Below are 27,944 nucleotides of genomic sequence, written 5' to 3'. Positions count from 1 at the left end.
AATTTTTTCCTGCACAAGATCTAAGAATCCTACTTTGTGGTCTGTGTCAGGACCCTCTTTTCTAGCAACATCTTTCAGCAACACCATGAAGGGACACCAAGACAAGACCCCCACTCCAAGGAAAACAATCCACATAGAATTAATCAGCTGGCAAGTGGGCTGTGTTTTAGAGTCGCGAAGCCATTCAGGTTGGCAAGAATGATTACCCACTGTTACTTAAGTGAGAGGCCCTAGGGTATAATATTAGGGTGAGAGACTCAGCCCAAAGTTAGAGACCTGGGGGTGTCATACTCAGATTAGAGGCCAAGCCCACAGGGTTAGAGGCCCCGGGGAACATTGAGAAGAATGGATTTGGCTAAACAAGATGTTTGCCACTTTCTCTTTTTGGACTGTCCACCTTGTGCTCTTGTCCCTCACCTGAGTGCTCTGCATATTGTTGCCTTTCTGCTCACCGCCTCCATTTTGCAGTAGCCTGGAGGCTGCCCCAGGAAAGAGGCCCCAAACCGTTTAGCTTTTACTTTCCTCAGCAATCCTCTGACTTTTAGCCTTGATGTCTTAGAGCTATTGCTGCTACCACTTTTCTAGTTGGCAAAGCTAATAAACTAACATTAGAACAGCACCTACAGGTTTTTGACCCCACACCAAGGGAAGGTGGTCCTAGAAGCTAAAGGGCAGCAGTGGATAATAGGAGAATATTTATGAAAGTGTGAGGCCTTATTGCTAGACCGACCCTCCAGACATAACCCTTAAAGCCTGGCAAACCATAAACCCAGCTACTTACCTGTCAGAGTCCACAGGTGCTCCCAGCCTTTCTGGCATACAGGCTGTATTAGTCTGTTCTCACGCTGCTAATAAAGACATATCTGAGGCTGGGTAATTTATAAAAAAAGAGGTTTAATTGACTCACAGTTCCACATGATCAGAGAGGCCTCACACTCATGGCAGAAGGCAGGTGAGGAACAAAGTCACATCTCTTACATGGCAGCAGGCAAAACAGCTTGTGTAGGGAAACTCCCCTTTATAAAACCATCAGCTGTAATCCCAGCACTTTGGGAGTCCAAGGCAGTGGATGACCTGAGGTGAGGAGATCGAGGCCAGCCTGGCCAACATGGTGAAACTCCGTCTATACTAAAAGTACAAAAATTAGACAGGCATGGTGGTGGGTGCCTGTAATCCCAGCTACTCGGGAGGCTGAGACAGGAGACTCGCTTGAACCCGGGAACCAGAGGTTGCAGTGAGCCAAGATCATGATAATGCACTCCAGCCTGAGCAACAGAGCAAGACTCTGTCTCAAAAATAAATAAATAAATAAACCACCAGATCTCATGAGGCTTATTCACTGTCACGAGAACAGCATGGGAAAGACCCATCCCCCGATTCGATTACCTCCCACTGGGCCCCTCCCACGATATATAGGAATTATGGGAGCTACAATTCAAGATAAGATTTGACTGGGGACACAGCCAAAGCATGTCACAGGTTATGAAACAAATTTATTCTAGCAGGCCAGACGTAGGAGAGATGAGCCCCTTGACCAACCCAAGGAAGAGTGGTTAACAGATGCAAGTTGTTTTATGCATCGGGAAAACAGGAGGGCTAGATATGCTATTATTAGCACAAGAGAATCAAGGCACAAGCCTTGCTGGCCTCGACCTCAGCTCAAAAAGCTGAGTTAATTGAACTTACTAGGCCCCTGCAGTTGGAAAGGATTTAAAAGTTAACATTTACACTGATTCCAAGTCTGATTTTTTAGTGCTTCATGCTTATGCTGCAATTTGGAATGGGTGGGGACTCCTGACCCCAAAGGGCTTTTCCATACAACATCATTCAGATTTTGGGCTTGTTAGAATGCTGCTTTGCTGCCAAAAAGTGACTATAATTAATTGCAGAGGACATCAAAAGACAGACTGACCATGTAAAAGGAAATGCCCTTGTAGATGCCGCAGCCAAGGCCCCTGCACTGGAAGGGCCAATGAAGCTTATGGGCATGCTGGTCAGCATACATAGAACTGGGCCGGAATACCCTGAAGAAGAACAAAAATGGTCCAGGGATTGCATTTCAGTCCAGGGCCCCTCGGGCTGAATGATGGTAATAAATTACTAATGCCAAGTACCAATCACAGGAGTATAACTCAGCACTTTCGTGATTCTTTTCACCCTAGAAGGGATTCTTTGTTTCTGTTAATGTCTCATTTGTTTATAGGGGTAAATCTTTTCAAGACACTAAAACAGGTGACTCAGCCCTGTGAGCTCTGTGCCTGACATGACCCAAACGGCCAGCAATTTTCTCCTGCAGTTAAACCTGTCCAAAATTGAGGAACCTATCCAGGTGAGAACTGGCAACTCTAATGTACTCCGATACCTTTCTGCAGGAGATTCAAATATTTGCTAATGCTTACTGATACCTTCACTGGTTAGATCGAGGCATTCCCCACCCCATCTGAAAAATGTTTACCAGAAGAAATAACTCCTCAGTTTGGGTAATCTAAAAGCCTGCAAAGTGACAATGGCCCATCTTTCACAGCAGGCGTAACCCAACACCTATCCTCAGCTTTAAGAATCCAATATTACCTTCACTCTGTGTGGAGACCGCAGTCCTCTGGAAAGGTGAAAGGGCTAATCCTACTCTACAGAAGACTCCAGCTAAATCAGAGGCCTGACTATCTCCAACACCCATAGCTTACTGCGGGTTTGAACTGCTCCAAAGTAAAACGTATAATTAAGTCCTGTTGAGTTAACATGTGGAAGGCCTTTCCTAACCACAGATCTCCTAATAGATGAAATGAATCTCCATTACAAAAATGTCATCAATCTGGGACAGGTGCAAAGGCACTCTGTGAATATGGAAACAAGCGTCTTCCCCTCCCACATGGGAGGAAAATTCAGTTTCAGCTCAGCTAGGAATTTAGTCTTTCTAAAGACGTGGGAGGAAGTTCTCCAGCTGAGCAGCTTTCCCCAACGTGGAAAGGACCATAGCAAGGACACCTGAGTTCTCCAACAGACGTTCAACGCCAAGGGATTCACAGGTGGGTGCACCTGTGTGGAAGTAAAGCTGTTGCTTATTCTGGGAGCCCAATCGGAGGCTGAGGGACGTGGACGCGGGGCTATTTAAGCGTTAGCGGAGGGCGGGCTGGGTCGCTGCGCGTCTGCTCTTCCTTCTCGCGCTTCTGCTGCCGCCCTAATCCTGCCTTAGCCATGAGGGAGATTGTGCTCACGCAGATCGGGCAGTACGGGAACCAGATCGGGGCCAAGGTTGGCAGCCGGGGCTCTGAGGGCCCAGCCCGGGCCTGCCGGGTGGCCGGGGAAGATGTTGGCAGCGGCGGGAGCGGTGCCCCTGCATTGCGGCCCCTGGGCTCCCTGCCGGGGATGGTGGAACTGGGCGGCTGGTGAGGCGGCTAGGGTGGACCCCAGGGACAGGGCGGCCTAGGGATGGGGGTGCGGATGAGGGTGGGGGTGGGAGAGGGGCTGGGGCGCCTCCGTGACTCAGCCCCGGCCTGTCTGGCCCCTCCTGTCTCTTGCAGTTCTGGGAGGTGATCTCTGAAGAACATGCCATCGACTCCGCTGGCACCTACCACGGGGACAGCCACCTGCAGCTGGAGCGCATCAACGTGTACTACAACGAGGCCAGCGGTGAGACCCCCGTCCTTCCCCCACCGCCCTCCTGGGAACGTGGCTCTCCCCTCGCTCATGCCCTCCCGCCCCACGCAGGTAGCAGGTACGTGCCCCGCGCTGTGCTCGTGGATCTGGAGCCGGGCACCATGGACTCTGTGCGCTCGGGTCCCTTCGGGCAGGTCTTCAGGCCAGACAACTTCATTTCCGGTGAGCTGCGGGCGAGGACTGGGGTGCGGCTCCTTAGCCAGGGCAGCTCAAAATCCAGGAACGCTCCAAGGTCATCCTGTGGGAACTGTGGCGCCAGGGCCCCTGAACACCCTCCTATCCGCCGAGTCGAGTCGCTCAATCTGCCTCTCCTAAACGGGCTTCGGGAGGAAGGCCCGGGTGTCTCCTCAAGGTGAGGAGCTACTGATGTCCCTGCCAGGAGCTGAGCTGGGGCGGTGGCTACTGCCTTTCCTGAGAATGGGCAGGAGCCACCTGCAGCGAGGTCTGTGAACCTGTCTCAGGTTTGACTCCTGTCTTAATTTCTAACAGGGGAAGCTGCTGTCCTGTAACTCTGGAGGAGGGGGTTTCATTTGCTCCACCTGCAGGGCGAATGGTGCTTTAACCTCACACGTGACACTGGTGCTTTCTGCATTATGGTGGTGACCACTGATGACTGTATACCTGGCCGTCGAGTGACCGGCTGTACTGTCTTACAGGTCAGTGTGGGGCCGGAAACAACTGAGCCAAGGGACGCTACACAGAAGGCGCGGAGCTGATGGAGTCAGTGATGGACGTTGTCAGAAAGGAGGCTGAGAGCTGTGACTGCCTGCAGGGTTTCCAGCTGACCCACTCCCTGGGTGGGGGGACTGGGTCTGGGATCGGTACCCTTCTGCTCAGTAAGATCCGGGAGGAGTACCCAGACAGGATCATAAACACATTCAGCGTCCTGCCCTCGCCCAAGGTGTCAGACACCATGGTGGATCCCTACAACGCCACCCTCTCAGTCCACCAGCTCATAGAAAATGTGGATGAGACCTTTTGCATAGATAACGAAGCGCTATGTGACATATGTTCCAGGACCCTAAAACTGCCCACACCCACCTATGGTGACCTGAACCACCTGGTGTCTGCTACCATGAGTGGGGTCACCACATGCCTGCGCTTCCCAGGCCAGCTCAATGCTGACCTGCGGAAGCTGGCTGTGAACATGGTCCCGTTTCCCCGGCTGCACTTCTTCATGCCCGGCTTTGCCCCACTGACCAGCCGGGGCAGCCAGCAGTACCGGGCCTTGACTGTGGCTGAGCTTACCCAGCAGATGTTTGATGCTAAGAACATGATGGCTGCCTGTGACCCCCGTCACGGCTGCTACCTAACGGCGGCTGCCATTTTCAGGGGTCGCATGCCCATGAGGGAGGTGGATGAACAGATGTTCAACATTCAAGATAAGAACAGCAGCTACTTTGCTGACTGGTTCCCCGACAACGTAAAAACAGCCGTCTGTGACATCCTACCCCGGGGGCTAAAAATGTCAGCCACCTTCATTGGGAATAATACGGCCATCCAGGAACTCTTCACATGTGTCTCAGAGCAGTTTACAGCAATGTTCAGGCGCAAGGCCTTCCTCCACTGGTACACAGGCGAGGGCATGGATGAGATGGAATTCACCGAGGCCGAGAGCAACATGAACGACCTGGTGCCTGAATATCAGCAATATCAGGATGCCACGGCGGAGGAGGAGGAGGATGAGGAGTGTGCTGAGGAGGAGGTGGCCTAGAACTCTCCTTTTCTAGGTAAAGGGGGGAGGCAGTGTGGATTCTTTACTGTGTTCTGACAGCCATGTGTCACTATGCGCTTGTTCATTTGTGTCTTCACATCTCCTGCTGCATTTTAAAGCATTTCTATAGTATGCAGTTTTGACTAATAACGTGTTCTCACAGCATCTGGTTTCACCTCCATCTTCCATGGGCCCTCTGGCTACTGCTGCCAGATGCACACAGTTGTCCTGCAAGGCGGAAGCTGTCTGGGTTCATCACATGCCCAGGAACAAGCATTCCAGTGGCTCCAGGAGGGCTCGGCATGGGCTGTGGACATGGCAGGCAGGCTTCACGTGAACTTGGGGATGCCCTGGGCCTCGGGCAGCGACGTGGTGGAAAGCCTGTTCCTGAAGACAAGCCTTGGCTTATCCCATGTACCAAACTTCTAGGGGACCAGCTGGCCATGTTTCTGGAACTTTAAAAGGGGTCAGCGACCCTGGTGGACAATGTCCCCAAAGTCCCATCTTGGAGTAGGAATGTGGTCAGACAGCTGGCTCTGAACCAGCAATGAAGGATGGGCAAGTGGGACCCCAGCCACTCCATCACCACGATGGCCTGGGTGTGTTTGTGTGGCCTCATTCTCTTAATGAGGTGGGCATGGGATATCTGGCAGGGACTAGGCAAGAATCGAGCCCAGTGTTTGCTAACATGCACTGAACCCTATGTAGAACGGGATTAGGTCCTGGGGGCTGCAGATGTGATTGCTGGGCCTGTGACATGCACTGAACCCCTATGTAGAAGGGGATTAGGTCCTGGGGGCCGTAGATGTGATTGCTGGGCCTGTGACATGCACTGAACCCCTATGTAGAAGGGGATTAGGTCCTGGGGGCCGTAGATGTGATTGCTGGGCCTGTGACATGCACTGAACCCCTATGTAGAAGGGGATTAGGTCCTGGGGGTCGTAGATGGTAGTTGCTGGGCCTGCGACATGCACTGAACCCCTATGTAGAAGGGGATTAGGTCCTGGGGGTCGTAGATGGCAGTTGCTGGGCCTGCGACATGCACTGAACCCCTATGTAGAAGGGGATTAGGTCCTGGGGGCCGTAGATGCGGTTGCTGGGCCTGCGCCATGCACTGAACCCCTATGTAGAAGGGGATTAGGTCCTGGGGGCCGTAGATGGCGGTTGCTGGGCCTGCGCCATGCACTGAACCCCTATGTAGAAGGGGATTAGGTCCTGGGGGCCGTAGATGGCGGTTGCGGGGCCTGCGCCATGCACTGAACCCCTATGTAGAAGGGGATTAGGTCCTGGGGGCCGTAGATGGCGGTTGCGGGGCCTGCGCCATGCACTGAACCCCTATGTAGAAGGGGATTAGGTCCTGGGGGCCGTAGATGGCGGTTGCGGGGCCTGCGCCATGCACTGAACCCCTATGTAGAAGGGGATTAGGTCCTGGGGGCCGTAGATGGCGGTTGCGGGGCCTGCGCCATGCACTGAACCCCTATGTAGAAGGGGATTAGGTCCTGGGGGCCGTAGATGGCGGTTGCGGGGCCTGCGCCATGCACTGAACCCCTATGTAGAAGGGGATTAGGTCCTGGGGGCCGTAGATGGCGGTTGCGGGGCCTGCGCCATGCACTGAACCCCTATGTAGAAGGGGATTAGGTCCTGGGGGCCGTAGATGGCGGTTGCGGGGCCTGCGCCATGCACTGAACCCCTATGTAGAAGGGGATTAGGTCCTGGGGGCCGTAGATGGCGGTTGCGGGGCCTGCGCCATGCACTGAACCCCTATGTAGAAGGGGATTAGGTCCTGGGGGCCGTAGATGGCGGTTGCGGGGCCTGCGCCATGCACTGAACCCCTATGTAGAAGGGGATTAGGTCCTGGGGGCCGTAGATGGCGGTTGCGGGGCCTGCGCCATGCACTGAACCCCTATGTAGAAGGGGATTAGGTCCTGGGGGCCGTAGATGGCGGTTGCGGGGCCTGCGCCATGCACTGAACCCCTATGTAGAAGGGGATTAGGTCCTGGGGGCCGTAGATGGCGGTTGCGGGGCCTGCGCCATGCACTGAACCCCTATGTAGAAGGGGATTAGGTCCTGGGGGCCGTAGATGGCGGTTGCGGGGCCTGCGCCGTGCACTGAACCCCTATGTAGAAGGGGATTCGGTCCTGGGGGCCGTAGATGGCGGTTGCGGGGCCTGTGCCGTGCACTGAACCCCTATGTAGAAGGGGATTCGGTCCTGGGGGCCGTGGATGGCGGTTGCGGGGCCTGTGCCGTGCACTGAACCCCTGTGTGGAAGGGGATTCGGTCCTGGGGGCCGTGGATGGCGGTTGCGGGGCCTGTGCCGTGCACTGAACCCCTGTGTGGAAGGGGATTCGGTCCTGGGGGCCGTGGATGGCGGTTGCGGGGCCTGTGCCGTGCACTGAACCCCTGTGTGGAAGGGGATTCGGTCCTGGGGGCCGTGGATGGCGGTTGCGGGGCCTGTGCCGTGCACTGAACCCCTGTGTGGAAGGGGATTCGGTCCTGGGGGCCGTGGATGGCGGTTGCGGGGCCTGTGCCGTGCACTGAACCCCTGTGTGGAAGGGGATTCGGTCCTGGGGGCCGTGGATGGCGGTTGCGGGGCCTGTGCCGTGCACTGAACCCCTGTGTGGAAGGGGATTCGGTCCTGGGGGCCGTGGATGGCGGTTGCGGGGCCTGTGCCGTGCACTGAACCCCTGTGTGGAAGGGGATTCGGTCCTGGGGGCCGTGGATGGCGGTTGCGGGGCCTGTGCCGTGCACTGAACCCCTGTGTGGAAGGGGATTCGGTCCTGGGGGCCGTGGATGGCGGTTGCGGGGCCTGTGCCGTGCACTGAACCCCTGTGTGGAAGGGGATTCGGTCCTGGGGGCCGTGGATGGCGGTTGCGGGGCCTGTGCCGTGCACTGAACCCCTGTGTGGAAGGGGATTCGGTCCTGGGGGCCGTGGATGGCGGTTGCGGGGCCTGTGCCGTGCACTGAACCCCTGTGTGGAAGGGGATTCGGTCCTGGGGGCCGTGGATGGCGGTTGCGGGGCCTGTGCCGTGCACTGAACCCCTGTGTGGAAGGGGATTCGGTCCTGGGGGCCGTGGATGGCGGTTGCGGGGCCTGTGCCGTGCACTGAACCCCTGTGTGGAAGGGGATTCGGTCCTGGGGGCCGTGGATGGCGGTTGCGGGGCCTGTGCCGTGCACTGAACCCCTGTGTGGAAGGGGATTCGGTCCTGGGGGCCGTGGATGGCGGTTGCGGGGCCTGTGCCGTGCACTGAACCCCTGTGTGGAAGGGGATTCGGTCCTGGGGGCCGTGGATGGCGGTTGCGGGGCCTGTGCCGTGCACTGAACCCCTGTGTGGAAGGGGATTCGGTCCTGGGGGCCGTGGATGGCGGTTGCGGGGCCTGTGCCGTGCACTGAACCCCTGTGTGGAAGGGGATTCGGTCCTGGGGGCCGTGGATGGCGGTTGCGGGGCCTGTGCCGTGCACTGAACCCCTGTGTGGAAGGGGATTCGGTCCTGGGGGCCGTGGATGGCGGTTGCGGGGCCTGTGCCGTGCACTGAACCCCTGTGTGGAAGGGGATTCGGTCCTGGGGGCCGTGGATGGCGGTTGCGGGGCCTGTGCCGTGCACTGAACCCCTGTGTGGAAGGGGATTCGGTCCTGGGGGCCGTGGATGGCGGTTGCGGGGCCTGTGCCGTGCACTGAACCCCTGTGTGGAAGGGGATTCGGTCCTGGGGGCCGTGGATGGCGGATGGCGGATGGCGGTTGCGGGGCCTGTGCCGTGCACTGAACCCCTGTGTGGAAGGGGATTCGGTCCTGGGGGCCGTGGATGGCGGTTGCGGGGCCTGTGCCGTGCACTGAACCCCTGTGTGGAAGGGGATTCGGTCCTGGGGGCCGTGGATGGCGGATGGCGGATGGCGGTTGCGGGGCCTGTGCCGTGCACTGAACCCCTGTGTGGAAGGGGATTCGGTCCTGGGGGCCGTGGATGGCGGTTGCGGGGCCTGTGCCGTGCACTGAACCCCTGTGTGGAAGGGGATTCGGTCCTGGGGGCCGTGGATGGCGGATGGCGGATGGCGGTTGCGGGGCCTGTGCCGTGCACTGAACCCCTGTGTGGAAGGGGATTCGGTCCTGGGGGCCGTGGATGGCGGATGGCGGATGGCGGTTGCGGGGCCTGTGCCGTGCACTGAACCCCTGTGTGGAAGGGGATTCGGTCCTGGGGGCCGTGGATGGCGGATGGCGGATGGCGGTTGCGGGGCCTGTGCCGTGCACTGAACCCCTGTGTGGAAGGGGATTCGGTCCTGGGGGCCGTGGATGGCGGATGGCGGATGGCGGTTGCGGGGCCTGTGCCGTGCACTGAACCCCTGTGTGGAAGGGGATTCGGTCCTGGGGGCCGTGGATGGCGGATGGCGGATGGCGGTTGCGGGGCCTGTGCCGTGCACTGAACCCCTGTGTGGAAGGGGATTCGGTCCTGGGGGCCGTGGATGGCGGATGGCGGATGGCGGTTGCGGGGCCTGTGCCGTGCACTGAACCCCTGTGTGGAAGGGGATTCGGTCCTGGGGGCCGTGGATGGCGGATGGCGGATGGCGGTTGCGGGGCCTGTGCCGTGCACTGAACCCCTGTGTGGAAGGGGATTCGGTCCTGGGGGCCGTGGATGGCGGATGGCGGTTGCGGGGCCTGTGCCGTGCACTGAACCCCTGTGTGGAAGGGGATTCGGTCCTGGGGGCCGTGGATGGCGGATGGCGGTTGCGGGGCCTGTGCCGTGCACTGAACCCCTGTGTGGAAGGGGATTCGGTCCTGGGGGCCGTGGATGGCGGATGGCGGATGGCGGTTGCGGGGCCTGTGCCGTGCACTGAACCCCTGTGTGGAAGGGGATTCGGTCCTGGGGGCCGTGGATGGCGGATGGCGGATGGCGGTTGCGGGGCCTGTGCCGTGCACTGAACCCCTGTGTGGAAGGGGATTCGGTCCTGGGGGCCGTGGATGGCGGATGGCGGATGGCGGTTGCGGGGCCTGTGCCGTGCACTGAACCCCTGTGTGGAAGGGGATTCGGTCCTGGGGGCCGTGGATGGCGGATGGCGGATGGCGGTTGCGGGGCCTGTGCCGTGCACTGAACCCCTGTGTGGAAGGGGATTCGGTCCTGGGGGCCGTGGATGGCGGATGGCGGATGGCGGTTGCGGGGCCTGTGCCGTGCACTGAACCCCTGTGTGGAAGGGGATTCGGTCCTGGGGGCCGTGGATGGCGGATGGCGGATGGCGGTTGCGGGGCCTGTGCCGTGCACTGAACCCCTGTGTGGAAGGGGATTCGGTCCTGGGGGCCGTGGATGGCGGTTGCGGGGCCTCTGTGCTCAGGGCAGTCCCTCCAAAGGCACAGATGGGGTTTCTGAACAGGACGTGGGGAGACAGGCAGGTGCTCACAAATGCTGCTTCCCCCAACTGGCAACCAGTGAGAAAAACGCCTGAGTGGAGGTCTGACCTGCCCCAGTCTGGAGGACTGATGCTCTCTGGAAAGGTGGCTAATGAGTACTGTCTGCTGTCTCCCTGTCCCCCACTCCAAAACTTCAGGGCAAAAATAATCCAAGATTGCCAGGATGAGCCTGGTGAGGGTGGCACCTTTGGGTACAGGCCCTTCAGCCTGGCAGGGTCTCCTCCCCAGGCTTCTCGGGGAGCCTGGACTGCAAAGCCTGCTTTGGGGAAGCTGTCAAATGAGAGCTGTGTGTGTGAGCTGGGTTCTGGGCAGCATGCACGGACAGTGTTCTCCCTGGCTCTTGTAGAACTTGTCCATGGCCTGTGTGATGGTCTCTTGGTACTTCCCACCCTACCCCCATCACACAGATAACATGAAGCCAGCATAGCCTGGGGGTGGGCAGATGAACAGGTTCTACTCCAGGTCCCCTGGGAATGCCCATCTGCCTCCTACGTGTCAGGGAAAACAGGTGAGGCCCCTTCTTGTTCTCTGAATGTTGGCAATGGTCTATTGCAGCCAAATGGGAACAGGCAGGCAGGAGAGTGTCTCATCTCGAAAGAAGTGGCTCCTGGAAGCAGCTGGGAGGTGGGAGAGGTTCCCCCATACTCCCCCAACCTCCCCCAACCTCCCCCAACCTCCCCCAACCTCCCCCAACCTCCCCCACACTCCCCCAACCTCCCCCAACCTCCCCCACACTCCCCCAACCTCCCCCAACCTCCCCCACACTCCCCCAACCTCCCCCAACCTCCCCCAACCTCCCCCAACCTCCCCCACACTCCCCCACACTCCCCCACACTCCCCCAACCTCCCCCAACCTCCCCCACACTCCCCCATACTCCCCCATACTCGCCCAACCTGTTCTAGGAGCAGGAAAAGGGGCCTCTGTGACAGCCCTCCTCAGTTGCTCTCACTCTCTAAGGGGTGTCCTTGCCCAACCCAGGTGTGCACCCATCTGAGATGGTCTTGCATGGACCTGGTTGGGAAGGTTCAGCTGCAGCAACCACTGGAACCTGCCCACACCTGGTGTCTCCACTCATGCGTGGGGCTAGATGTTCCTGTCTCCTGTAGTGGTACAGCCAGACTGGCAGAGGGGGCAAGTCACCACTGCAGTTCCCACCTGGGTCTGAGGGGGGGGTCAGGCTTGGTGCCCATGTATTTCCCAATTACCTGGTTCCATCTGGGGGCTTCATGGACAGGAATGGTGCTTTTCCAGGCCTTTTTTCCACATGCCAGCTACAGGCCCAGGTTTCCCGAGTTTCTGGAGCCCCTCTTCCAGCCTGGCAAGCAAGGCGTGTTGTAGGGGAAAGACATCAAGCCTACAGGCAGCAGAACCTGTCTGGGTATGTTCTCTCTCCACCTGGAGGCCCCTGGTTGTTTACCTCTTTGGGTGAGAGTCGGCTTAGGATCTCAACATTCTTGTAGGACTTCAGAACTGTACAGACAGGGGCCCAGGAGGGAACAGGGGCTGGGACTGGCAGCTAACCAGAGTGGTGGGGGTTGTAGGGCTCAGTTTGGTCTTGCAGGGAATTCAGGGAGGCTTGGATTTGCTGAAGCTCTAGATGAGCTTGGGCTTGGATATGGAAACAGCATAGAGCAGGGGCCCTTATGCATGCTTGACTCTGAGTAGTTGCACCCTGGTGCATCCATAGGTGTTCCCCACCTGGAGCACAGCTGTGGATAGAAGCAGGGAGAGCTGTGGAGGGAAGAGGAGGAGGAGGGAGTCTCAGGGCAGCCCCAGCATCCAGGCAGGGCCTCTGCAAGTGAGATGCAGATCCAGCCTGTTGGGGACTTAGTAGCTGCTTGGTCAGCTGCAGATCACCTGACCTCTGTTCACCAGTAAATGGGGGTTGCAGTAGCACTTACCTTCTAGGACTCCTGCAGCTTGAAGGGGCAGCACACACCACGTGCTGAGAAAGCACCTAACTCAGGTAAGCTTCTCCAAGAGCACCACATCAGATTAACACCCAACCTGTACAGGACACCATCAAATCTCCCCACCCCTCATTCCAATGGAAGAAAAGGGAGTCTCTGTCCTTGGGGAGCAAGCACAGGCCTATCTATGCAGTGGGCACATGGCCCAGGTGGGGAAAAGGCCCTTGGATATGTGCTGGTTTCACCAACCATCTGTGGGTTGGGTTTGGCCTGGACCCCTGTACCCCAGGAGGCCGGCAACCCTCTGCATGGGAGAGGACTGGGAGGTGGGTGGGAGGGCTGAGCTTTGAGGGAAGCCATTATTTGGCCTCATGGGAAGTGGTGCAGGTGGTTGTTGGTGGCTCAGTTTTGCAGGACCTGGGTCATCAGCCAAGGAGTGAAAATTGCCTTTTTATGAGAAATTGCTAAAATTGATGCAAGCTCATAGTTGAAAAGGTGAGTAATGCTGACAGTTGGCTTCACCTGCCCCTTCCCCACAAGTAACTGGTGTTCAGAGGTGGATTTGGTTCCTTCCCAGCCTTTCCCATTTGCATGTAGCTGTGTGCATGTACTTTTGTGTGTACACACACGTTCCCTGGAGGGGTTACTTTTATTTTTTTATTTGGGGGGATAACTAGTGAGGCAGCCTGACACTTGCTGATCTTGTCTTTTAATTGTGGAGTCCTCTATGGAGTGGGCATCAGGTACTTACTAGCTGGCCTCTGCCAGCTGTTTGGCTGCCCCACTTTCTGCCCTTCACAGACATGCTGGCCACTTGGTGTGACATTCAGTGGCCTTGTTTGCAGCTAGTGTGATGAGACAAGTGGATCAGGTACATTATAAACTGAAAAAGCACACAACATGCAGAGGGAAAGGATAAATGACCATGTGTGTACTGCTCGGCTGAAGTCCACATCACATGACTGAGATGACATTTTTTCACCTAACATTTGGGCCCTGAGAAACAGCATCTATGTTTTACTTTTTATTTATAACAGAGTTAGAAGAAATACTACCAGGCTTTCTTTTCCATTTTCCCCAACTCCCACTTTACCCCCTCAAGTTTACCTACCTCAGAGAGAAAGCGGAGCTCGCCTGGTTAATGACAGCCTGAAATTATTTGAGCCAGGTCACTGTGTAAAGGTCATACTGCTTCTGTCTCCTTGTGCATCACTTGCGCAGCTCAGATATTTCATAGCTCCCTGTATACAGGTAGATGTGTTGCCCTCCTAGCCTGCTTTTTTGGTTTGATACATGCCTGGGAGCATGTGGGAGCACTTAAGGTCTAGGCTCATGGGAGGACAGTTCTGCCCACCCCAGCTCATCTCTCCAGCTCAGCCTGCATGCCTGCCTTCCTCCAACTGATTCCAGAGTAGGGGATGGGAGGTCTCACACTGACCTCAAGTTTATGTGACTTTTTCCACCTCTGCTTTCCCAGACAGCCCTTGCTGTGGGACTTGTAAGGAGATTTGTGAAGTCAGTATCTACTTTTCTTGTGTGGGTGTTTATAAATTATTCCCCTGGAGGGGAATAAATGTTAGAGGTACTCCAAACCCCTAACATATAAACATCTAAGCCTGGCCCTTTTTTGGTGGTAAAATATATACAACATAAAACTTACCATTTTAACCATGTTTAAACATACAGTTGAGTGGCATCCAGTATAATGTGTTGTACAACCATCTCCTTTATCCATATCTACAACTTCTTTATCAGCCTAAACTGAAACACCAAACCCATAAATAAGTCTTCGAATAGAAGACTGATGCATTTGACTCTATAAAAATTAAAACTTTATAGGTGAGAAAAATGCCTCAAAGTCAAAAGTCAACAGACTGGGGAAACAGATCTGCAACATACATGACAGACAAAAAGCTAATTTGGGTAATATATGTGTATATATATAGCTATATAGCTATCCTAAATTATTAAAAGACCAACAGCCAAATTGAAAAGTGGACAAGGGATGTAAAACAGTTCAAGGAAACATGTAGATTTTTAAATATTTGCTAATTTGTGGTAAAATATGTATAACAGAAAATTTAAGTACATTAAGTATAAATACATTGTTGTGCAACTATCACCACTATCCATTCCAACCCTGTCTTATTATCCCAAAGTGAAACTTTGTATCCACGGAACAATAGCTCCCCTTTCCCTTCCCCCCATCCCCTGGAAACCACATCCTACTTTCTGTGTCTATGAATTTAACTGCTCTAGGTACACTAGAAAAGTGGAAAGCATGGAGTATTTGCATTTTTTTGTTTTAATGTTTTCAAGGTTTATGTTGTAGCATGTATTAGAATTTATTTTTAAGGCTGAATAATATATCATTGTGTGTATTGATCATATTTGCTTATCCATTCATCTGTAGATGGACATTTGGGCTTTTTCTACCGTCTGGCTCTTGTGAATGCTGCTATAAACAGGGGTGTGCAAATTCCCACTTTCAGTTTTTTGGGGTATATACCCAGATGCGGAATTACTGGATCATATGGTGATTACTGTTTTCCACAGTGGCTGTGCCATCTTATTTTCCCACCAGCAGTGTGCAGGAGTCCTGACTTCTCCACATCCAGCATTTGCTGTTCTCTGGGGCTTTGTTGTTTTGCTTTGCTGGTGGTGGTGTTTTTGATGGCAGCTATGCTTACATGTGTCAGTTGGTATTGCACTGTGGTTTGGATTTACTTTTTTCTCATGATTAGTGATGCTGAGCACCTTATCCTGTGCTTGCTGGTCATTTGCATATCTTCTTTAGAGAAATGTGTATTCTAAAACCTTTGCTCATGTTTAAATTTGATTGTTTTGTTGTTGTTGCTGAGGTCTTTACATAGCCTGGATATTAATTACTTATCAAATATATAATGTGTGAATATTTTCTTTCTCTTCGTGAATTTATTTTCAATCTATTGATTGTATCTTCAGATACATAACAGCTTGTCACTTTGATGAAGTTCTTTTTATGTATTTTTGTTGTTGTTGTCTGTGCTTTCACTGTCATATCCAAGAAGTTATTGTGTCAGATTCTACGTTATGAAATATTTTTCCTATGTTTTCTTCTAAGGGTTTTATAGTCTTAGCTCTTACAATTAGATGTTTGGTCCATTTTAAATTAAGTTTTTTATATGGTGTAAAGTAAGGGTCCAACTGTATTGTTTTCCATGTAAATATTCATTCTTAACACCATTTAAAAATATACTGTCCTTTCCCTGTAGTTTTGACTCCCTTGTTAAAAATCATGACTATGTTTTTTGGTTCTTTATTTCTATTGCATTGGTCTTTATGTCTGTCTCTGTGGTGGTACAGCATTGTTTTGGGTACTGAAGCATTGCAGTAAGTTTGAAACCAGGAGGTGTTAGTCCTCTAACTTTGTTAGTTTTTAAGATTGATTTGGCTACTTGGGGTTTTTTGAGATTTCATCTGAATTTCAGAATATGTTTTTCTACTTTTGCAAATATTGGAATTTTTATAGTGATTTTATTGAATCTGTAGATAACTATTGATAACAATGGCGTCTTGATGAGGTTTTGTCTTCCAGTCCATAAACACATGATGTCTTTTCATTTATTTGTGTCATCTTTAATACTTTCCTGCAATGTTTATAGTTTTGCTGTACAGGTTTTTCATTTCCTTGGTTAAGTGGGCTTCTAAGTATTTTATTCTTTTGATGCTATCATACATGATACTGTTGTCTTGATTTCTTCTTCAGATAGTTTGTTATTGTAGAAATACAACCGATTTTTGTGTCTTGATTTTGTATCCTGCAGTTTTGCTGAATGTTATTTATTGCATCTGATAGTTTATCTCACAGAAACTAAAAGATTTTTAATATATAAAGTTATGTCATCTGCGAACAGAAAATTTTACTTTTTTAAAAATTGGAATATCTTTTATTATTTTACTTGCCTTATTGTTTTAACTAACTAGAACCTTCAGTACTATATTAAATAGGAGTAGTAAAAGCAGGCATCCTTGATTTTGCTCTTAGGGTAAAAGCTTTCAGTCTTTCATTATAATGTTAGCTGTGTGTTTTTTTAAATATAACCTTATGTTAAGGTGTTTTATTCCTTTTTATATCTCATTAAGTATATTTTATCATGAACATGGGTTAAATTTTGACAAATGCTTTTTCTTCTTTGATTAAGATGACCACATGAGGTTTTTTCCTTCTTTATGTTAATGTGATATTATGCTGATTTTCATGTGTTGGAACATACTTTTATTTCAGGAGTCAATTATACTCATTTATAGTGTATAATCCTTTTAATGTACTGCTAAATTTGAATTGCTGGTATTTTGTTGAGGATTTTTGCATCAGCATTTGTAAGGGATGTTTGTTTGTGGTTTTCTTATGGTGCCTTTGTCTGACTTGGTGTCGGGGTAATAGTGTCCTCGTAGAATAAGTTAGAAAATGTTACCTCCTCTTCAACATTTTGAAAAAGTTTGAGAAAAACTGGTGTTAATTCTGCTTTAAATGTTGGGTAGAATTCAACAGTGAAGCCATCTGGTCCAGGCTTTTCTTTGTTGCTGGGTTTTTGATTACTGATGTCATCTTCTTGCTGAGTCTCCTTGCTGAATAGGTTTATTCAACTTTTCTGATTCAGTCTTAGTAGGTTTTTTGTTTCTAGGAATTTGTTCATTTTATTTAGGTTACTCAATTTTTTAGTGTATAGTTCCTTATGGTACTCTCGTGCATGCTTTTTTTACTCCAAAAATTTGTTAGTAATGTACCCATTTTATTTTTGAGTTTAGTAATTTGAGTATTCCCTTTTTTTCCTTAGTCAATCTAGATAAAATTTTGTCAATTCTGATCTTTTTCAGAGAACAAACTTGGTTTTGTTGATTTTTGATATTGTTTTTCTGTTCTCTATTTCACTTATTTCCACTGCTATCTTTATCATTTTTAAAATTTTGCTAGCTTTTAGTTGTCCCTCTTCTAGTTGTCCCTCTTTTAGTTGTCCCCCTTTTTCCCTCTGTTTTTAGTTCCTTAGGAGTAAAGTTGTTGATTCGGTATCTTATTTTTTATTATCATTTATAGCTATAAATTTTTCCCTTATGGTACTGTTTTTGATGTATCTCTTAACTTTCGGTATTTCATATTTTTAATTTGTCTCTAGATATTTTCTGTTTTCTCTTGTGATTTCTTTTATCCATCCTTGAGTGTTTAATACCTATATTTTTAGACATAAAATGTGAAACCTACAAAATTTTCTTGATTTGTTACAGTTTTATTTGTTGTAAGTTTTTATTTAAGAATTAAATGTGTGTATCAACATTTGTTATGTTCTCATAAACTTTGTAATACATGGAGATTCCTGGTCCACATATATAAGCCTCTACATGAATATTATTTTGAAGCATTTAATTTTCTGTTTTAAGATTTCAAAGGTCTAAATGAAATTGAGATTTTGGTTTCTGAGATGAAATCATGGTAGGTGACTGATAAATGCTTAAAAATTAGCCAAAACTTAAAATTAAGTTAAAGTTTACCTTCAAGATTCAACCTGAATGAGTTGCCCTGTATTGCTGGTAATAAAAAATAAGTCTTTAATGGTATAAAAGCAAACTTCAGAGAATGTCTTTTTTCCCCCATTGACATCTAAATTAAAAGCTATAAAAAATTTTGATGGCCTTATGCATTTTTTACTTTAGAATTCCAACTTTTTCTGGTTAAAATTTTTCCAAATAGATTCCTGTGTATTTGAAAGACAAATAATTTTTTAGTTGAAATGCTTAAGCAGTTAAATAAGGCCATGAAACTTTCTTGAACTTGTGGGAATCCATGAGAAAATCTGACATTATGTTCTATTCTCTTGGAAGGTAGAAATATCGTTTGACTTCTGTTTTGCTGACAAGAAATGTGGTCCTGAGCAAGGCTGCCTGGGACAATGACCTCACACATGGAAAACGCTGGAGCCCATCTGTCTCCAATCTGCTGTTTTCCAAAAATTAGGGAAGTTCAGTTTTCCCTTTGATACTCTCTGTTTCTACCAACCCCAACGCCAGGGCTGTCCTGCTTCTACAAGTGACAATGACAAATATAGGCTTGAAGGAAGATGAGCTGATGGCATTCCCAGCTTACTACCACTCCTTGGGGGCCTTATCTCACATACGTGGATTCAACTCATAGACTCAGCTGGGTGAGGATCTATTGTTCAGCTACATTAGAAGTGACTGCTTAAGACTCTGGTGTGTGGTGAAATGAGGCAGAATTTTCTCAATGCAGTGTTGGGAGAAGTTTCTCCTCATAATTACCATCTTACTATCACTAAATCATAGCTAAAATAAGGAAATTATTCAAGAAGAAATAGAAATGTAATCTTATGAAGACATAAATTTAGAGATTTGTGGAAAGCCCTTCATAATTTCATGGTGTTCTCTTTGAGCTGGGATTATAGTTAATATTTCATTATAATATATTAGCTGTTCTAGACTTTATGCATTTATGTAAAGTTTTCTTTGTTGTACTTTAAGTTCTGGGATACATGGGCAGAGCATGCAGGTTTGTTCCATAGGTATACACGTGCCATGGTGGTTTGCTGCACCCGTCAACCTGTCATCTACATTAGGTATTTCTCCTAATGCTATTCCTCCCCCAGCCTCCCACCCCCCGACAGGCCCCAGTGTGTGATGTTCCCCTCCCTGTGTCCATGTGTTCTCATTGTTCAACTCCCACTTATGAGTGAGAACATGCAGTGTTTGGTTTTCTTTTCTTCTTTTTCTTTTTCTTTCTTTCTTTTTTTTTTTTTTTTGAGACAAAATTTCACTCTTGTTGCCCAGGTTGGAGTGCAATGGCATGATCTTGGGTTACTGCAACCTCTGCCTCCTGGGTTCAAGCGACTCTCCTGCCTCAGCCTCCCAAGTAGCTAGGATTACAGGCATGTGCCAACATGCCTGGCTAATTGTGTCTATTTTTAGTAGAGACGGGGTTTCTCCATGTTGGTCAGGCTGGTCTCAAACTCCTCACCTCAGGTGATTTGCCCACTTCGGCCTCCCAAAGTTCTGAGACTACAGGCATGAGCCACTGCTCCTGGCCTGGTTTTCTTTTCTTGTGTTAGTTTGCTGAGAATGATGATTTCCAGCTTCATCCATGTCCCTGGAAAGGACATAAATGTGTAGTATTCCATGGTGTATATGTGTCACATTTTCTTTATCCAGTTTATCATTGATGGGAATTTGGGTTGGTTCCAAGTCTTTGCTATTGTGAACAGTGCTGAAATAAACATACAGTGCATGTGTCTTTATAGTATAATAATTTATAATGCTTTGGGTATATACCCCATAATGGGATTGCTGAACCTTGAGGAATTGTCACACTGTCTTCCATAATGACTGAACTAATTTACACTCCTACCAACAGTGTAAAAGCATTCCTATTTCTCCACAGCCTCATCAGCATCTGTTGTTTCCTGACTTTTTAATAATCGCCATTCTAACTGGTGTGAGATGGTATCTCACTGTGGCTTCGATTTGCATTTATCTAATGACCAGGGATGATGTGCTTTTTTTCATATGTTTGTTGGCCGCATAAATGTCTTCTTTTGAGAAGTGTCTGTTCGTTTCCTTTGCCCACTTTTTGATGGGGTTGTTTTTTTTCTTGTAAATTTGTTTAAGTTCTTTGTAGATTCTAGATATTAGCCCTTTGTCAGACATATTGCAAAAATTTTCTCCCAATCTGTAGGTTGTCTGTTCACTCTGATGAGTTTATTTTGCTGTGCAGAAGCTCTTTAGTTTAATTAGATCCCATTTGTCAATTTTGGCTTTTGTTCCCATTGCTTTTGGTGTTTTAGTCATAAAGTCTTTGCCCATGCCTATGTCCTGAATGCCATGCCTGTGTCCTGAATGGTATTGCCTAGGTTTTCTTCCAGGGTTTTTATGGTTTTAGGTGTTATGTTTAAGTCTTTATTCCATCTTGCGTTATTTTTTTGTATAAGGTATAAGGAAGATGTCCAGTTTCAGTTTTCTGCATATGGCTAGCCAGTTTTCCCAACATGATTTATTAAATAAGGAATCCTTTCCCCATTGCTTGTTTTTGTCAGGTTTGTCAAAGATCAGATGGTTGTATGTGTATGGTCTTATTTCAGAGTTCTCTATTCTGTTTCATTGGTCTATGTGTCTGTTTTTGTACCAGTACCATGCTGTTTTGGTTACTGTAGCCTTATAGTATAGTTCGAAGTTGGGTAGTGTGATGCCTCCAGCTTTGTTCTTTTTGCTTAGAATTGTCTTGGCTATTTGGGCTCTTTTTTGGTTCATGAGAATTGTAAAATAGTTTCTTCTAATTCTGTGAAGAATGTCATTGGTAGTTTAATGGGAATAGCATTGAATTCTTTTATAAATTACTTTGGGCACTATGGCCATTTTCATGAATTAATTCTTCCGTATCCATGAGCATGGAATGCTTCTCCATTTGTTTGTGTCCTATCTGATTTCTCTGGGCAGTGGTTTGTAGTCCTCCTTGAAGAGGTTCTTCACTTCGCTTGTTAGCTGTATTCCTATGTATTTTATTCTCTTTGTAGTAATTGTGAATGAAGTTCATTCATGATTTGGCTCTCTACTTGCCTGTTGTTGGTGTTTAGGAATACTAGCGATTTTTGCACATTGATTTTGTATCCTGAGATTCTGTTGATGTGGTTCATCAGCTTAAGAAGCTTTTGGGCTGAGATGATGGGGTTTTCTAGATACAGGATCATGTCATCTGCAAACAAAGATAATTTGACTTCCTCTCTTCCTATTTAAATACCTTTATTTCTTTCTCCTGCCTGATTGCCCTGGCCAGAAATTCCAGTACTATGTTGAATAGGAGTGGTGAGAGAGGCCATCCTTGTCTTGTGCCAGTTCTCAAGGGGAATGCTTCCAGGTTTTGCTCATTCAGTATGATATTGGCTGTGGGTTTGTCATATATGGCTCTTATTATTTTGAGGTGTGATCCTTCAATAGCTAGTTTATTGAGAGTTTTTGACATGAAGGGATGTTGAATTTTATTGAAGGCCTTTTCTGCATCTGTTGAGATAATCGTGTTGTTTTTGTGTTTAATTCTGTTTATGTGAGGAATTACATTTATAGATTCGCCTGTGTTGAACCAACCTTGTATCCCAGGGATGAAGCCATCTTGATCGTGGTGGGTCAAGGTACCCTTATCAGTCTTAGGTTCAGTCTTTTTACATAATCCCATATTTCTTGAAGGTTTTATTCATTCTTTTTTGGTCTTTTTTCTCTATTCTTCTCTGTTCTTTTTTCTCTCTTCTTCTCTTCCTGTCTTAGACAGATGGTTTTGAAGCTCTGAGATTCTTTCCTCCACTTGGCCTATTCTGCTAGTGATACTTGTGGTTGCATTGTGAAGTTCTCGTGTTGTGTTTCTCACCTCCATCAGGTCAGTTATGTTCCTCTCTAAACTGAATATTCTGGTTATCACCTTCTGTAATTTCTTTTATGATTTTTAGCTTCCTTGCATTAAGTTAGAATGTGCTCCTTTAGCTCAGTGTGGTTTGTTATTACCCACCTCCTAAAGCCTACTTTTGTCAATTCAGCCATCTCAGCCTGGGGTCAGTTCTGTGCCCTTGCTGGGGAGGAGGTGTTGTCATTTAGAGGAGAAGAGGCATTCTGCCTTTTTGAGTTTTCAGCGTTTTTGTGTTATGTTTTCTCATCTTTGTGGGCTTATCTACCTTTGATTTTTGACATTGCTGACCTTTGAATGGGGTTTTTATGGGGTCTTTTTTGTTGATGTTGTTGCTTTCTGTTTGTTTTTAACAGTCAGACCACTCTTCCCTAGGTCTGCTGTGGTTTTCTGGGGGTCCACTCTGGACCCTGGTCACCTCAGTCTCTCCTGCACCTGGAGGTATCACCAGTGAAGGCTGCGAAACAGCAAAGATCGCAGCCTGTTCCTTCCTCTGGGAGCACCAGTCCAAGGAGGTACCGACTTGATGCCAGCTGGAACTCTCCTGTAGGAGGTGTCTGGAGACCCCTGTTGGGAGGTCTTGCCCAGTCAGGAGAAACAGGATCAGGGACTGCTTAAAGAAGCAGTCTGGCTGCCCTTTGGCAGAGCAGGTGTGCTGTGGTGACTGCCAGGAGTCTCCAGAGCCAGCAGGCTGGAAAGGCTCAGTCGGCTGAACTGGGGTGACAGCAGCTACCCCTCTCCCTGGGGACTTCATCCCAGGGAGAAATCAGAGTTCTGTCCATAGAACTCTGGCTGGAGTTGCTAAAATTCCGATGGGGAGGCCCTGTCCGGTGAGGAGGGATGGATTTCGGTCTCACTTAAAGAAGCAGCCTGGCCACGCTCAGGCACAGCAGCTGTGCTGTGTTATGGGGGACTCCTCCTGGTCCCTGGTGCCAGCAGGCTAGAGCGGCCAACTCAAACCACAGATAGAGTGGCTGCCCTCCCCCGGGAACTCGGTCCATCTCCGGCTGTCTCCAGCCTGCTGCCGCTGGCCAGCTGGAATTCCAAGCCAATGGGACTTGTGAGGTGCTGTGGGAGTGGGGCCTCAGAATGATGTCACTTGGCTCCCTGGATTCAGCCCCCTTCCTAGGGGAATGCACAGATGTATCTCCCGCTTTGCTGGAATTTTCGGGGCAGAGGATGCAAAACTCCTGGGCTTTCACGCATGCCCCAGTGAGCCAGCGAGCATTCCGCCGAGACTCCACACAGCTCTGTGCTTCAGACCCAAGGCCATGGCTGAGCTCACCAGGGGACCTCCTGATCTGCAGGTTGCAAAGATCCGTGGGAGAAGCATGGTTTCCTGGGCAGAGTCGCACAATCACTCACCGCCTCCCTTGGCTGCGAGTAGGGGCTCCCCTAGCTCCGTGCCACACCTGGGTGGGCCATCGCCCCACTTGCTTTTCCTCACTCCCTGTGGGTCGAGCTATCTGGCTAGTCAGTCCCAATGCAAGAACCTGGATACCTCAACTAAAGGTGCAGAATTCACTCGCAGTTTTCACTGCTCTCCGTGAGAGCCGCAGGCCACAGCTGCTTCTAATAGGACAACTTGGCCCCATCTAAAGTATGATTTCTTAATACATGAGATGTTTTAAATACGTAACAATATTTATCACAAATAATATTTTGTCTCAATGAGATATAAAAATTGCTAATAAATCAATTCTTTTTTGGTTACCACAAAGCTATCTGGAAATGTAACATCTGCCATTTAGAAAATTTTTGTAGAGTTAATAGAACTTTACCTGAAGGGAGGCTGGCAATATGCATCATGATTTCAAATATTGTATTAATTGTTTTGTAATTTTGTGTTTTTTAAAACTAAACTTATTAAATTGGTTGTATATTACTTTAGGTAGCACTATTTGGTGATGAGAGAATAATAATTTGCAAAATATAAGAGTTCCTTATTATAAAAATGTCCTCTGTTTTATATTACTACCACTTCCTCTGAAAGTTTAAAATTGTAATTTTGTAATTAAAATATATATTCACAAATGTGACTTGTCAATGTGAATATTTATAATTTTAGGGTTTTTTTTTTTTGCATTTGGTAGGGACAGGGTTTTCTGGTGTCTATTCTTCTTCAAAATAAAACGTAGAGAGAATGGAATCAGGAAAGGTTAAAACACAAAGGAACACAATGATGATGATAGAGATTATTCCTTTGCGGCTGGCCAGGGACTAAAAATATCAAGAAGAAACATGATCAATAGAAAACCTGCATGTCCTTGAACATTATAGAATTTTTAATTTCTCTTAAAATTATTCATGATAAAAATCTCTGTACTTTGCACACTTAAGAGAGATAAAATCAGAGGGCAGGGGCCTCCCTGATCCTGATAAGAGCGCCCAAAGCACAAAGGATGTGTCTTTATCTCCTCCCAACTCCACGGCAGAAACAGTTGCTCTGGTTATCTTATCACAGTGATGCACAGAGACATGATGGTCAAAGAGCTTGCACACTTTAAAAAAGAAATGTTGGCTGGGTGTGGTGGCTCACATCTGTTATCCCAGCACTTTGGGAGGCCGAGCCGGTGGATCACGAGGTCGGGAGTTTAAGACCAGCCTAGTCAAAATGGTGAAACCCCGTTTCTACTAAAAATACAAAAATTAGCCAGGCACGGTGGCAGGAACCTGTAATCCCAGTTACTTGGGAGGCTGAGGCAGAGGAATTGCTTGAACCAGGGTGGTGGAGGTTGCAGTGAGCTGAGATCTAGCCACAGCATTCCAGCCTGGGTGACAGAGTGAGACTGTCTCAAAAAAAAAAAAAAGTTATATTATGTTGAGATTAAAAAAATAAATGACATGATTTGTCTACAGATCTTTATTACTCTACCTCATTTACATTAAATTTATGAACAACTTAACACACAGGGCTTTTATTATTATTATTGTGATAATTTCTTTGTCAACATTATTTTTACCATATTGTATAAACAGCATTGTAAGACCTGTGACTGGTCATTGACAATATATACAATATGTGTATATTTGTACACAGGATCTAGCTCTGTCATTCTTGCTGGAGTGCAGTGGCACAATCACAGATGACTCCAGATTCAAACATCTAAGCTCAAGCCATTCTCCCACCTCATCCTCCCTAGTGGCTGGGACTACAGGCATATGCTGCCACAGTCGGCTGGTTTAAAAAGAAATTGTAGAGACAGGGTCTTGCTATGTTGCCTAGGCTAGTCTTGAGCTCCTGGCCTCAAGTGATCCTCCAACACTGGCCTCCCAAAGTGCTGGGATTACAGGTTTGAGCCACCATGCCCTGCCTGCTCATATATTCTTCAATAATGAGATAAGAAAAACCTATCACCAGGCAGGATTTTTAGAGGTTTCCAAAACTGGAACATATGATTTGTGATCTAGCCCTTCCACTGTTTTCTGTCTTTTATCTCTGCAATAACAGTTCTACTACTGTTTTCCTCAACCAGCTAAGAATTAAATGTCTCGAGATCATAAATGTCTATGTTTGTAAACATCGTGATTCTGCCTGTACCCTGCATTAAGTTAAATTGTCAGAGAAATTGAGATGTATTTTAGTTATTTGGTTATTATCTTATAATTATTCTTTTGGCATTTCTGCATTTCACAAGGTTCTTTTCATGGAAATATCTAGTTAGAAAGAATAATACTTTTCTAAAATTGTGAGCTCAGTTTCTCAGGTTGCCAACTATTGCCACTGCACTAACCAACCTTCCTTCATCTGTCACATGAAACTCTCATAATCACTTTATGTTGTTGATAACCAGTCACAGGTCTTACAGTGCCGTTTATAGAATATGATCAAAGTAGTGTTGACTAAGAAATTATCAATATAATAATAAAACAGCCCAGTATTTTATTATATAAGTTGTATATATATTTAATTTAAGCCAGAGTACAAAGATCTGTAGACAAATCGTGCCATTTAAAAAAAATCTCAACAAATTTGACATTATTATGAAGATGAAGAAACAGATTTATCAAGCTCTCTTTTCTTTAAATTATTTTTTATTATACTCTCTTTTATTATATTATTTATGCTCTTTTATTATACTCACGTCCTCAGGTGCAGGTGCCGGGCCCTCCTCCAACAGTGATCTCCGGCTCCCTCCCCGCTCAGGGGCCACTCTGCTCTGATACGGGCTCTGATGCCGGCCTGCAGCTCCCCTGCTCTTGGTTTCTGCCTGGTGTCACCTTCTTCCACGACACCCAGTCCCAGGATGACTGACGCCCAGGGAGATCTGTCGCCTCTCCACAGAGACCACGCGTGTTCACCCTCGGCAGCAACACGCTGCTCCTTCCTCAAGGTGTCCTGAGGCATTGTGCATTTTCACCGTTTCTGGGATGTAAAGAAGGAGGAATATTTGTCAGACAGAGAGAATACCGGTTCAGATGGTTGGTGGCTCAGATAGAGGTGGGGTTTGTTCCAGCCCGCAGCCCGTCCTGAGAACCAGGCTGGAAGAAACACCCTTCCCTGTGGCACCACAACACCTACACCGAGGTGTCTATGCTGCCTGGAAAGCACAGCGGGTCTCCCCAGTGCTGGGGTCATCTGGAGAGCCAAGCACCTTCCAGGGGGGCCTCAAAGTGGGGGCGCAGGCCCCCCAGGGTGCCCAGGCCAGACCGCCTCCTCTCAGGTGGTTCAGCAAGAGCTTCCTTCTGCCTCAGATCCTTCCAGGGTGTGGACTTTCTTTTGATTCTTTTCTGACTTCACCTTACGTTACTCCTCTCCATACCTAGATGGTAAGCCCGGTGAGGGCAGGGACCCAGCCTCCCTCATTTGCAAAGCAACCACAGTCCCTGCCTTTGAGCTGGGCTGTGGGTGCCAAGCTGGAGAGCATTTCGCCCTCTCCCACTGCTGCTGAACAGAAACCACAAATTTAGTGGTTTAAAATAGCACAGATTTCTTCTCTTGTAGAGCTGGAGGTCAGAAGTCCGAAATGAGTTTCACTGAGCCAAAGCCAGGGAGTCAGCGGGGCTGGTCCCTCTGGAGGCTGCAGAACACCTGCTCTGCACCTCCTCCGACCTCTGCAGCTACTGGGCACCCAGGACAGCTGTGCGGCCTCTGCTGTGTCTGAGCTGCTGTTTTTGTTCCATGGCCCTCTCTGTGAGCTTGCTGCCTCCCTCTCATAAGGGCCCTCTCATAAGTCATCTGGATGACCCAGAACAACCTCCCAATCTCTAGACACTTATCCCGACTCCATCCATAGAGCCCCTCTTGCATGTAAGGTAACGTGCCCACGGGTTCGTGGGATTAGGATGTGCACACCTTTGGGGGCCTGATGTAGCTGACCATGCCCACATCTGGTGGGAACCCACCTTCAGGGTTTCTTCTCCTTGGACACAGGCTACAGCCCAAGCCAAATGTCCCAGAGCCTGGAGCAGGGCCCCCCTCCCCCACTTTCCCCAAAGAGGCTGGCATGGGAACAAAGCCCCTGTGTGGTCAGGAGCTGGGAGGGCAAGACAACAGGACAACAGGACAAGAGGACAACAGAACAACAGGGCAACAGGGCAACAGGGCTACAGCCATCCCAGCTGGAGAAGATTCTCAGGGCTGAGGTGGAGGAGGTCGGGCCTCAGCCGGGCTCAGAGTGGACCTGCTGGTCCCCCTGTCACAGGAGGGAGGGGAGGTGGGACGGGAAGAGAGGGCCTTGAGATCAAGCCGTGCCCTGCTGAAGCCTGGCAGAGGGGCTGTGCCTCTGGGCAGCTGGTGTGAGCTGTCGTCTCGTGCAGCTGGTCTAGGATGGGGCAGAGGCTCTGCCTTGACCTCTCCCACCCCTGGTGCCATTTGCCCCTCCACTCCAGGTGAGCA

The 27,944-nt window shown here is 48.9% G+C and overlaps 1 pseudogene; it reads left to right on the top strand.

The window, feature by feature from the left end:
• Window positions 1-427: 427 nt before the first annotated feature.
• Window positions 428-24,139, top strand: LOC737774 (tubulin beta 8B-like; annotated as a pseudogene).
• Window positions 24,140-27,944: the final 3,805 nt, after the last annotated feature.

The sequence above is a fragment of the Pan troglodytes genome, chromosome 11 (genome assembly GCF_028858775.2).
Source record: "Pan troglodytes isolate AG18354 chromosome 11, NHGRI_mPanTro3-v2.0_pri, whole genome shotgun sequence".
NCBI classification, from domain to species: Eukaryota; Metazoa; Chordata; class Mammalia; order Primates; family Hominidae; genus Pan; species Pan troglodytes.
The sequence above is the reverse complement of the archived record's forward strand: the minus strand, read 5'-3'. Positions and strand labels throughout refer to the sequence as shown.